This window comes from Aethalodelphis obliquidens, unplaced genomic scaffold, assembly GCF_003676395.1.
Source record: "Aethalodelphis obliquidens isolate GAN/ISIS:26980383/991018 unplaced genomic scaffold, ASM367639v1 scaffold4, whole genome shotgun sequence".
Classification (NCBI taxonomy): domain Eukaryota; kingdom Metazoa; phylum Chordata; class Mammalia; order Artiodactyla; family Delphinidae; genus Aethalodelphis; species Aethalodelphis obliquidens.
Window position 1 is genome coordinate 79,442,098 of NW_020837948.1, and position 13,534 is coordinate 79,455,631.

Consider the following 13,534-nt stretch of genomic DNA (forward strand, 5'->3'; position numbering starts at 1 on the left):
CATGCCACCATGCTGTGTCTTGAACCAGTTATTTTTATCGATTTGACTGGCCAACCAAATTAAACAGTTGAATTTTATATCCCTATTCACATCTTTCCTCTTCGCTCCACTGCCATGAATTCTTAAACGCTTAATGAATGAGCTCTGATAATTAGCATCTGTCTTGTAAGTGGAATGGAAATATTCATGGCCAGGTTTCTTAACCATGGGGGGAAAAAAAGCCCTTTTAATGTGAAGCTCATGGCCTGATGAGTAATCACAGTACACCTGTCAACATTATGAAAACACTCTTTTGAAGGTTGTGATTTTTTTCAAAAGACTATCATAAAAAGAATCAGTCTTTTTAAACTTCATGTGGTGATGCCTCATTGCCATGACTCAGCAGGTATTTTTATAGCTCCCTAGGCATAAGACAGTTTTGAAATGATTGTATCAGATCTTCAAATTCAGTAGTCTTCTAAAGAAATTATTTTAAAGGGTTTTATTTGTGTTATTTAATAGATTTAAGAGGTCAGGTATGGCCTGAAATAAAATCATATAGTAGATGGTACTTGTCTTTGTTTTGCCAATTTTATATTTTTCCATGACCTTTTCTCCAGTTGTCCTATGTTTTCATACCTTTCCGAGTTTCTCCTATAGTAAGAAAGTGAGGGATAGATTAATTTGTATTAAGATGTGAATAACTAACAAAATGACACCCTCAAAATTTTATTTTTTTTTAAACCCAAATAATGAATTGTCTCTGGTAAAAATATCATCTGCAGTAGTAGAGATATAGTATCAATAGAAAGCTTTACGTGATAACCCAGAGCCTTTTCTCCTCACTCACTGTCATTGCTATTTTAAAGACTGGAAGTCAACATTTTCATATTCATCTTAGATCAAAATAAACACCATTCTTGTCAAAAGTGAAATTATGATTTATTGTAAAGTTGCTGTTTATGAAGTTTTATAAAAATCGTGGCTGATTGTTTTGTATCTTTTCACAATGTAGTGTTATATAAATTGTTGAAGGACCTTAAATTAGTTTTATTGCCTTAGTAAAATTTTCCTGGTTTATATTCTACATTTCTATTTTATCATTCTTTATTTGCATGTGCACTTACGGAAAGCCATTGAAAGTCACAACTCTATTGTGAAGTGAGAAGAGGATATCACTAATAATTAAAAATTTTTTTCAAGGGTTAGATTCCATGTGCTGGTGGACATAATTCTAAAACTCACATCTGGGGTTTCCCTGGTGGTGCAGTGGTTGAGAGTCCGCCTGCAGATGCAGGGGACACGGGTTCGTGTCCCGGTCTGGGAAGATCCCACATGCCATGGAGCGGCTGGGCCCGTGAGCCATGGCCTATGAGACTGCGCGTTCCGAGCCTGTGCTCCGCAACGGGAGAGGTCACAACAGTGAGAGGCCCACGTACCGGAAAAAAAAACAACAAAAACAAACTCACATCTGGCTCAAACACTATTAAAAGAAAAAAATATCCTATATCCAAGGAGGGCATGGGAATTTCTCTTCCAATTATACCTGTACTTGTCTTAGGACAATAATGAAGATGGCTTTAATCTTTAACCCTTTAATCTTTTCTCTGATTCTCATCATGTAGGAAGCCTATTCACTTCCTCCCTCTTCTATCAAACACCTTTTATCCTACGTTCTAAAGTCTCCAGCACATTATGCTTCCCTCTCAAATTCTCAACTGTTTGCCATCTGCTACATTCCCTCCCATGGCTTTAAATATTATGTATTTTTTAATTATAAAATTAATATATGATTATTGTAGATTTCATGTTATTTCTTGAAAAATAGTATTCACTGATTTGGAAGTACCATAATTTATGTTTAAAATTTATATGAAATTTTTAGATTTTAAAAAAAATTATGAACACTCCAGGAAGGAAATCTTTGTTCATAAATTTTGAGCATGCATGTTAGTAATTATTTAGGCCAATTTATTATAAATGAAATTACTGGCTCAAAGGATACGACTATTTCTATTTTTAAAGACTCTATATTATATATATATGGTTTTCCAGAAAAGTTATCACGATTAACTCTCCTATTCCTATAATGTACATCATTGTCTTTTCCATCACGTCATATATTTTAAAAGTTTTTTCCAATTTGTTATGTAAAATTATTATTAACTTGCGTTGCTTTAGTTATTATGGAAATTGAAACTTTTTTCAAGTAGTTATTGTCTAATAGGTTAAGTTTTGGTAATTAAATTTGTTTTCTTGGGCTTCCCTGGTGGCGCAGTGGTTGAGAGTCCGCCTGCCGATGCAGGGGACACGGGTTCGTGCCCCGGTCCGGGAAGATCCCACATGCCGCAGAGCGGCTGGGCCCGTGAGTCATGGCCGCTGAGCCTGCGCGTCCGGAGCCTGTGCTCCGCAACGGGAGAGGCCACAAAAGTGAGAGGCCCGTGTACCGCAAAAAAAAAAAAAAAAAAATTTGTTTTCTTTATTTTTATATTTGAAATTTATGTTTCTTGAACTTGCAAGATAACTGTATACATTAAGGCTAAACACTTAAGTATATATACTTATGGTATTTATTGCAAATATTTTCTAGTCTGATTTTTGTCTTTTAATATCATTTATGGTTTATTTTTTGTTTTTTGGGGGTTTTTGGGGTTTTTTTTGTGGTACGCGGGCCTCTCACTGTTGTGGCCTCTCCCGTTAAGGAGCACAGGTTCCGGACGCACAGGCTCAGTGGCCATGGCTCACTGGCCCAGCCGCTCCGTGGCATGTGGGATCTTCCCGGACCGGGGCACGAACCCGTGTCCCCTGCAGGTGGACTCTCAACCACTGCACCACCAGGGAAGCCCTATGGTTTATTTTTTATGCACTTGATTTACAAGGTAAGAATGAATTCCATTGATTTTTCTTTTGTGATATCTTCATTAACAAGAGCAATTTCAAAGAAATGACTTTATAACCAAACCCTTACCAAGGTTTCATGTTTATACGCTTGGGTTATGCTCCAAATCTCTGACATTAGGAGAGAGGAAAAAGGGGCTTGAAACAGAAAAATTTTTCTTTGTAAGATTAAAAAAACAAACACAATGCAGACCACACTAGGCTAAAAAGAAGTTTAGTCAACCCAAAGGTGCTATTTATTATCCTTCCTGTCTCATAATGTTTAAGAAAACACTACTTTCTTTAATCAATATGCAATTTCGGTTGTAGTAAAAAGAGCCACAGACACAAAGGAAAGCATGGTGTTGATTTCCTGCTAGTTCCTGACTGAATTTTTTTTTTTTTCTTTTCCTCAGACTTCTTTTCTGAGAACTTATTCATTATTACTTTAATTCCAAGGATTCCATCTTATAAAAAGCTGAAGTTCTACAATTGCGGACTTTCATACTATCTTTTCATTTTAACCATGAGTCATTTCTGTAACCTTTTTAGAGCCCACTTATCATAAAAAGTCTTTCTCAGTATTTCCTTTAACCCTTGTAGGCAGATCATTTTTAAGACTCTTACTACCTACCATCGTGACCTTCCTTGCTAAACTCCACTTAACTTTAGTCATCCCAATTGTTGAAGATTTTCTTTTAAAGCAAGAAATATTGTCCAATTTGCCTGTTTTTACAGAAATACCTCAAAAATCTAAAAATAGCATTTATTACCAACTTGTAAAATATCAGAAATTTCTAAGTCTTATACTTTATTTGAGCTTTACCTTCCCTGTCCTTTCTGCCCCAGAGCTTCTTTCTTTTCCTAAATATCACACCTGGGTCTGAATGATTAGGCTCAAGGAAGGTGCATAGGTCAGGGCTGTTATAATAAATTAAAAAAATAGTCACAATGTGATAATGTTAAGATGTTTCCAGGCCAACATTAAAATTAGAAAAAAAAATTGTATTTCCCTTGGTAAACCTACATGAAATGAATAAATTCCTAGAAAGTCTCAAATTACTAAAACTGACTCAAAAAATAGAAAATTGGAGTAAACTTATAACAAAGGAATTGAAATAGAAATTAAAAATCACCACACACACAAAAATACAGGCCAGATGCTTTTATTGATAAATACTATCAAGCATTTAAAAAACAAATAAAAGCAATACTTTGGCAACTCAGAAGTTAGAGGAGAGTGAATACATAACTACTCAGTCTGTTAGTAGTTATGGACCAGCGTTATCCTGATACCAAAGTTGGACAAACACATCTCAAGGAAAGAAGATACAAACCAATATCCTTCATTAATATAGATGAAAAAAAAACCTTCAACAAAATATGATTGAACTGAATCCAGCAACATATAAAAATAGTTATGTAGCATGATCAAAAGGGGTTTATCCCAGAAATGCAAGGTTGGTTTAACATCCAAAAATAAATTAATGCACTACCCCATATGAATGGAATAATGGAAAAAATATGATTATCTTACTAGATACAGAAAATAATTTAACAAAACCTAATGTCTATTCTTGATAAAAATTTTTGAATGAATTGTAAATGCAGTGAAAATTTCTCAGTCCGATAAAGGACATCTATAGAAATCTACAGCTAACATAAATAATGTTGTAAGATAATGTCTTTCCCTAAGATCAGGAATAAGATTATCATGTTCACTATTGTTATTTCTATTCAACAGCATATAAGAGGTTCTAGCCCATGCAGTCAGGAAGAAAAAGTAAATGTAAAGAATCTAGCTTATACAGGAAGAAATAAAATTGTCTTATGTACAGATGACTTGATCCTATATGTAGAAAATTCTGATTAATTCAGAATAAAATTACAATGTAACTAATAGTTCTGGCAAGGTCACAGAATAAAATATCAATATAAAAATGAATTGTTTATGTATGTATGTACATTCAATGAACAATCCATAAATGAAATTAAGGAAATAATTCCATTCAAAATGATTCAAAGTGAAAAAAAATAATTGGGAATGAATTTTAAAAAGTGAACCTTTTTTTACCTCATTTTATGAGAATTTTTATGATTATTAATGTTTTGAGGAATTATGTTTAAAGGTGGTAAAAGAAAAAGAAATTTGCAAGTAGAAAAGAAGCGTATGATACTGTAGATAATAAAAGGTCCTCATTTTCAGGGGTGGCCTTAATAGTAGGAAAGTTGGCATTTTTTACTCCTTTTTTACAAAATAAAACAAAAACATGAAACCCTTTATCTCTCTAATCCTGAATGTTAACCCCTAAATTGTAAGCATGTGATTTAGCAAATTGAAATATATTCCTTTTGCATAAACCAAATTTTGACCTTGTTAATAGTCATCTTTAAAGCTTACACGTAAATGTATAATTTAATTGAATGATTTAAAGAACTTTTTTGAGACCATATTTTGATCAAATAACAGTCTATCAAATTCCAAGGAAATATGATAGTGATGGGGCCTGGTATCTGGAAATCAAAAAAGCATGAAGAGGAGGATAAGCAAGAATGTGGAATCTTGAAGGCAAAATTTATCTTCCTCAAATTTTACTTTACCAAAGTCCATCTCATATTAGATATTAAAGATCTGAATATTAGTGAATTGTTAATAAATTTAGCTCAGTCAGTAACTATCTGTTAAATAGCAACAATGGGTTTAGTACTGTTCCAGGCCCTGGATTAAAATAGTGAACAAGTCACTTACTATCCAAGACTTCATGGAGCCATATTCCACTAAGGGAGACAGATAATACTTAAATAATAATGCAAGTTAATGAATGCAGGCTTTGCCAATGCTCTGCAGGATTAGTATAGAATGCTAAGATAATACTTTGCAAAGGGACTTCATCTAGTCTGGAGTTAATGAGTTGAACTTTGAACTGAAAGCCACACAGTGTGTAGACATGAACTAGATTCAGTGGAGTTGCATGGTAAGATGGCAGGACCATATACGTATCCACAGAAATTACCAGGACTGTTCCTTCATGGTTTATTTAAATTTTAGAACACTTAAGGATAAGCTTAGTCCATTTAAGTTTTTTTTCATTTTAAAATAATAGTCTTTTATTAAACTATCCAGATGTAAGATGAAGAAAAACTGCAGTAATATCTTGAGTCTCTCAACTGTATATGAGATAGGGACTTTATCTGCTTTTGTTTATTGCTGTACCCTCATGCCTAGGACAATGTCTGGCAGAAGAAAAGTACTCAGGAAATATTTATTGAATGAATGAATCAATCAATCAATTAATCAAAAATATCTGAGAAAAACACTTTGAGTTTTCTATATTACCACTTCTCCATTAATTATTATGTACTACATAAACATATTACTAGAAATGCTTACTTATCTTTTTCAGCTCCTTGCTGCAATTATCTCCTGAAAACATAATGTTTCAGCTCCCCCACAAAATGTGTGAAAACTTTGAAAGCAGGTGGACATTGACAACATATTCTCTTGTTTCATGATGATTTGATTCAGTGTGCAAATGATGTGGTTAATCATGCCAAAGCAATTCCTAAAGCCTGCCTTTTCTCTGATTTGCATACTGTCCTTTAAACAAGGCCTGGGAATGCACAGTAAGACTGATTGGCATACTTATACTACTTTATATATTCAAATTTTTACTTTATGATTATACTTGCTGATACTAGGATTTTTAAATAGAAAATATGCTCTATTGTAAATATTTTTGAATATATTAGAATCATAATATCTTGCTAAACATCAAAAAGTCACATTTATGGTCAATTAATACTATGGATTATGTATTTCTCATAACTCTAAATCTTTGTTTTGTGTAAACCATCTCTCTTTGAATTCTTGAATACCAATGCTTATTTAATTGTTATTTAATTACTTTCTTAATTTATTTCTGAATAAATAGTCATTCAATGATATGCTTTTACCATGCAAATGAAAATTAGTTAAGAATATTTTCAATTCGGTTACCCAGGATGGAAGAAATCTCTTAGTCATCCCTAGTCATGGAAAGAAATGACAATAATTGAATATAAATAAATAGAAAAGTTGGAAGTGGCAATTACATATTTGTTCATAATTGATTTTAAAATAAAGAGAAGTCATTCTGATAAGGGTTCTCTTTCCTAGTTACTAAAATTTCCAATGGAGATATGTTAAAATATTAGCATATATGTATTTGTAATAATACATATTTATATGTATGAATACATCATTTATTAATTAGCTGATTACTTTTTATATGGATTGATAAGCATACACCGAAGCTATGAACTTCCACAAATTCAGTGTCATAGTTATGGAGTCATTAACATTTAATTGTCATTAATAATTCTAAAATCTTTATAAAATAAAAATTACTATAATAATTCTAAAATCTTTATAAAATAAAAATTACTATATTATGTGTAATATTTAATAATTGCAGCAGATGCTGTGATAAGCTGACTGGATCTCCCCTTCAGAACTGAGGCACTCAAGCCCCTGCTGCTGGGAGATTTGACTGCTGATGTGTCTGAACTGAATCCCTTGTTTGGAATTGCCCTCAGCCAAAGAGGGCTGCCTTGCCAAAGTCTTGGCCTCTCAGAGGTGGCAACCAGTACCAAGGACTGTAGATACTGCTTGTAGAGGCCCAGCCCCCTTGGCTCAATGTGTGACACCATGAAACAACCCTTCCAATTTCAGTGCTCTGTATGGATCAACCGAGGCCTCTGTTGTGGCTGTTAAGGTTCAGTTCCTCCCTCTAACCAATCCTACTTTCTTTATCCCCTCACTAATGTTGATTCCCTAGGGTGCTCCCCAGATTTCTGTCCTGCATGCAAATTTCCATCTCAGGAAAATCTGATCTTAGTTGATGCTGGGTGTGGTCTAAGGAATCTGATTCTAAAATGGATTTTGATTTTAGCCAGCTGCTGACTTTGGGAGCCCTGTCACTAGTGGCAGGTGGAAAAATGATAACTCTGGCATGCTATCAAGGTGCAGTAACAACATTCACTTGGATGGGATATTAAAGGAAGGGAATGAAGTTGCTGGCACAGTATCTCAGGATTTTGAGAATTCAGAATATGCAGCATTTATAAGGATGGAGAAATCACATGGCTGTTGCCGAGTGCCATTTATGCACTGGAAAAAGACAATGAAAATCTGAGGCAAAGTGTGATGTGGAAGGGCTTCCTCAACAGTATTTAAAGCAACTGTGATTTCTCGCCACTGGAGAGCAAAAAGCTCAAAATCTCGCCTAGGACTTACTTCTATAAGTGGCCTACCCACAGAGAATGTTGACTGTCCAGCCCTGGCATGTCTACTGCAGTCAAGGCCATGTCCCTGAATGGCAAGTACACAACTTAAGAGGGAGTTCTTCCTTAAAATGTGTGTTTTAGCTCCTTGCTGACCTCACCCTAGACTTGGCCCTGACTCTGAGAAGGAGAATCTAGCTGGCTAGTGCTGAAGCTTCTGGGTGGTGGTGAGAGGAAGCTAGTTTTAAGAGGTGAAAACAATGCAAAGTAAATTAACTGCTGTTACAGTAAGGAACTGCTACTGCCAGAGTGAAGAATCATTGCTTGAATGATACACCAAAAAAAAAAAAAAAAAAGGAAGCACACAGGAAGCCCATGATAGCAAACAGGAAGAGCAAGTCATTTCTTCTTCCTCCAACCTTGTAGTCTTATCACTAGCGACACATACTGGCAAATCCTATAGTCAGCAGGCAGAGCAGAAATGTAGTTTGCAGAGTCCCAGCACCAACATACAAAGTTGAATACAGAAGGGTGAACCTGAGAGACATTTAGTAACTGCTTTAGTAGATTGATAGGAAGTAAAGCCTAACTGCAATGGGTAGGAGTGAGGATTGGAATAGAAGACTTTGAGGCAGTTAGTATATAAAAATTTTCAAATTTCTATAAAATGATGTATAAAAATGGGCCATTAGCTAGAAGGGAATGAGAATTTTTTTTTTGGCGGTACGCGGGCCTCTCACTGTTGTGGCCTCTCCCATTGCGGAGCACAGGCTCCGGACGCAGAGGCTCAGCGGCCATGGCTCACGGGCCCAGCCGCTCCACAGCATGTGGGATCTTCCCCGACCGGGGTACAAACCCGTGTCCCCTGCATCGGCAGGCGGACTCTCAACCACTGCGCCATCAGAGAAGCCCGGGAATGAGAATTTTTTTAAATTCATTTTTTTTAAATATGAGAAACTACGTTTTTAGATAGAAGTCCTTATGTATTGACAGGAATGATTGACTAAGAGAAAAAAAGGCATCCTCTAATGTGAAAAAAAGGGAAAATTGCTAGAGTAATGTTCTTGAGTTGGCAATGGGGCAGTGGAGGGTTTGGCCTTGGATAGAGACACAGAGAGTTTGTACATATTAGTAATGATGGCAGAGCTCATTACAACTCATGAACTTGGTTGTACAGATGTGGTAGAAGGAACATGTGAATGTTTTCACTGCTTTTCTCAGTGAAGTAGAAAGCAAGGTTACCAACTGAGAGTGAAGAGAGGTGAGAAAGCAGATTTGGTTGTTTTTAAATATTTGTTCAAAAAAGTGGTAGAAGGAAATGACCAAAGAAAGGGTCCCTTCAGTTTAGTGGTCATGGGTTTAAAATGAGATGTGTCAGCGTGACTGTGTGCTTTCTCCAACTATATTCAACTGTGAAGAGAGAGGTATGAAGTAGGTTGGCTTTTGTATAATGCTAAGATTGGGGTTTAAAGGGATAGAAGGACAAGGGAATGGTTTTAATAATAGACTGTTGAATCTAAGAAGACTAAAGTGCAAGTAAGAATAAGAAATGTGAGAGACTCAATGGAAAGAAGTTAGAGTGGAAGGGTAGCAAGTTGCATCAAATGAGCAACAGAGAAATAGAGTGTGCTGAAAAGAAAGACTTCTTATTGATTAATTTTGATCTTCCAGTCCATGTTGGAAGATAAAAATTAACCCATAGACAAGCAAGCACACATTATGTACACAAGTCACTACTTAGTGTCGAAGTGATTTTTAAGGTGAAGGCAGAGTTTTCTTTACCAATAAACTTTTACAGTATTAGATGGAAAGCAAAGTGGTTAGATATAAATAGGTTTATATGATTCAAACTAATATACAACACTAAATATTAGTCACAGGTATATTATATTGTATTTTATGTAATAGGAACTATAGAAAAACGGAGGCCCTGGCTAGTTTCTTTGAGAGAATTTAACTGAAAAAGTAGGAAATGTTAAGCCTCTGACACTTGAGAACTAAAACCAACATACATTCTTGTGCCTGGGTGAAACAATTCTGGGAAGAAGCATGCTTTCCTCTTTCTGTGTTAAACAGCACAGGGACTGGGAAAAAAAATAAATTGAGCTACTTGTTCCAAGAAGTATTTGCTTCTGGAAGATAAGAACAACTAATTTTAGTTGGCAGAATTCTAATATGATCCACAGTGACCTATGTCATTGCATAATCCCCTCCCCTTAGTGTGGCGGTATTTATAAATTGCTTCTAAGCAATAGAATATGGCAGTGTTATCCTCAATGTTACCAACACTGCCCCCTTTTTTTTCAAGAATGCAATGCTAAGATTGATGTGACTGAAACGTTACCCTCTATGAATAGTCTGTGAGAATACTTTCAAAGTTTAGAAAACTCTAATTCAGTACACATTTAAGTGGAATCCGCTAAGATTTTTAACACTCATGGTGTTAAAAATATGTGTGAAGCAGAAAAGGACATAGCTGAACAAGTTTATAAAGCTTGTGGAAAATGTAAGGAGTGTAAAACCTATGATTTACCCATTGTATTATTAACAGGTACTTTATGGAAAATATTAGAATGTATCATGTGTTATTGAACAAGTAGTGCCAGTGATGAACTTCATTTGTTCTTATGGACTTGCATATCCTGACTTGCTTTACCAAAGAGGGGTTCGATAGCCTAACAATGTGCTTTGTTTTGTTTTGTTTTGTTTGTGATGCTCAAGGATGACGTGAAATTTTCCTGAGGGAGAAGAACTACCCTCAAACACTATCATCAAATACTAAATGACTCTGGAAGTTAGTTTTTGCTTCAGACTTGATAATATTTCTTAATGAGTTTAACCAAAATTATGAGACAAAACAGTGCTTATATGTGAAATTCACACTAGAGTAAAGTCATTTTTTTAACTATTAACACTTAATCTTTATGTTTTTACATCTTTATTGGAGTATAATTGCTTTACAATGGTATGTTAGTTTCTGCTTCATAACAAAGTGAATCAGTTATACATATACATATGTTCCCATATCTCTTCCCTCTTGCGTCTCCCTCCCACCCTCCCTTTCCCACCCCTCCAGGCAGTCACAAAGCACCGAGCTGATCTCCCTGTGCTATGCGGCTGCTTCCCACTGCTTCCCACTAGCTATCTGCCATACGTTTGGTAGTGTATATATGTCCATGCCTCTCTCTCGCTTTGTCACAGCTTACCCTTCCCTCTCCCCATATCCTCAAGTCCATTCTCTAGTAGGTCTGTGTCTTTATTCCTGTCTTACCCCTAACATTTTTGAATCACAAGTAATGTCATGCTGCTTTATACACTTCCTGCGCTGTCAAAAGTTAAAATGAGAAGCAAGATCTCCACTCCCACTCAAACTATAGTGAATGTACTTGCTCAAACCACAGTTCCGTTAACATTTTTCAAGCTTCAACACAAGTGCAAATGAAATCTATGTATTTCAACATCTATTTAACTTTGCAATTGAGGAGTACCCACCTAAACTTCAATTGGAGGGATTAATCTACAATGCAATGACATGCTGAAAGGCAAGTATCAAGAGAAGAGCCTAATAGAATTCTATAAATGCCTTCCAAATGATGAATATACTTAATTAAAATTACATGCTTGTGGATTGAAATCAGTATCACCAGTATTTGGCAATACCTATCTATGTGAAAAGACATTTTTAAAGATGAAATATATAAAATCTTATTATAGATCAGCATTAATAGATGAATATTTGTTATCAATTTTGATTATAGGAAACATTAACTTTGAACCCCAAATAAGCAAAATCTTGTCCTCTCCCACAAATAATTATACTCTTCTCATTAATAGATCTGTGTTACACACATTTGTACTCAATTATTATTATATTTAAATTTCATCAAACAATTTGGAATTTTTTTTCTCTGTTTTATGACTACTCATATAATATCCTAGATTATAACTGTCCACAAAGCCTCAAATATTTACTATTTGGCTCTTTAAAGAAGAACTTATCTGACTCTGATAGTTGAAAGACCACAGAAGTTAAACATAAAAGAATAAGTAACACTGTAAGTTAAGATATTTAATGTGTCAAATAAGAGACATTGATAACAAAGAATGTTGGGGCAAATGGAGGAAGACCTCTCAGGGGAAGTAGGATTCAAGCTGTGACTTAAGGGTTGGCTAGGAAGGAGGCAGAAGAAGAAAGTTGCTTTACGCAGGGGGCATGACACAAAAGACAAAAAGCCAGACATGTAAAAGTTATATTTAAGAACCCGTGAGTTTGGCCTGTTTGGCTAGATAAGAAACTTCACTTAGAAGGGTATAAGAATGGAGGGTGAATGGGCAAGTTTGTCAAGGCTCCTGAATGCTAAGTGTTAGGGATTGAATGTTTGTCCACTCCATCCCCCCACCCAAATTAATATATTGACACTCTACCCTCCCAATGTGATTGTATTAGGAGGTGGGCTTTTTGAGAGATAATTAGGATTAGATGAGATTATTGGAGTGGATCCCTCATGAATGGGAATAGTGCCCTTACAAGAGTCATGAGAGAGTTTGCTGCTTCTCTATACTCTCTACCATGGCAGGCTACAAGGAAAGGTTGGTAGTCTGCAACCCACAAGAGGGCCCTTACCAGAACCTGACCAGGCTGCCCCCTGATCTTGGACTTCCAGCCTCCAGAACTGTGAGAAATAAATTTCTGTTGTTTATGAACCACCCAGTCTATGGTATCTTTTTATCACAGCCCAAGCTGACTAAGACACTAGGCTAAGGAGCACAGACTTTTATTTTGTGGCATTCTGGAGATTTGTGATATTTTGGAACTACTCTTATATGCAATTTTCTGTTTATTCTTCATAACTTTAAATATAACTTTCTCCCTGGTATTTTCCTCAACTCCTTCAAACAAAGTAGAGAATAGGAAAAAGATTCAACAACAACAACAACATAAAAGATTAGGAATACAGCATGGCAGAAAGAACACAGTTAAAGTATATTTGACAATAATTCATTTTGGTGTTATATAGTTCAAGGCAACTGTAAATCTGTGGGCTCTAGAATGTAATATCTTAAGTCAAGAAAATTATACACTCTATGGTTTCAGAGAAAGAAGTAGAATATTTGATATTTTTTAAATTGAAGTTTAGTTGATTTACAATGTTGTATTAGTTTCTGGTGTACAGCAAAGTGATTCAGTTATACATACATATATATACATATTCTTTTTCAGACTCTTTTCCATTATAGTTTATTAAAAGATATTGAATACAATTCCCTGTGCTATATAGTAGGACCTTGTTGTTTATGTATTTTTTATATAGTAGTATTAAAATTTAGTTTGGTAGCAGATGGATGCCATACATGCCACACCAGGGATGTCATTGACCAAAATAGTATCAGTTTTTTTTTTTAACCAGGTCAGTTT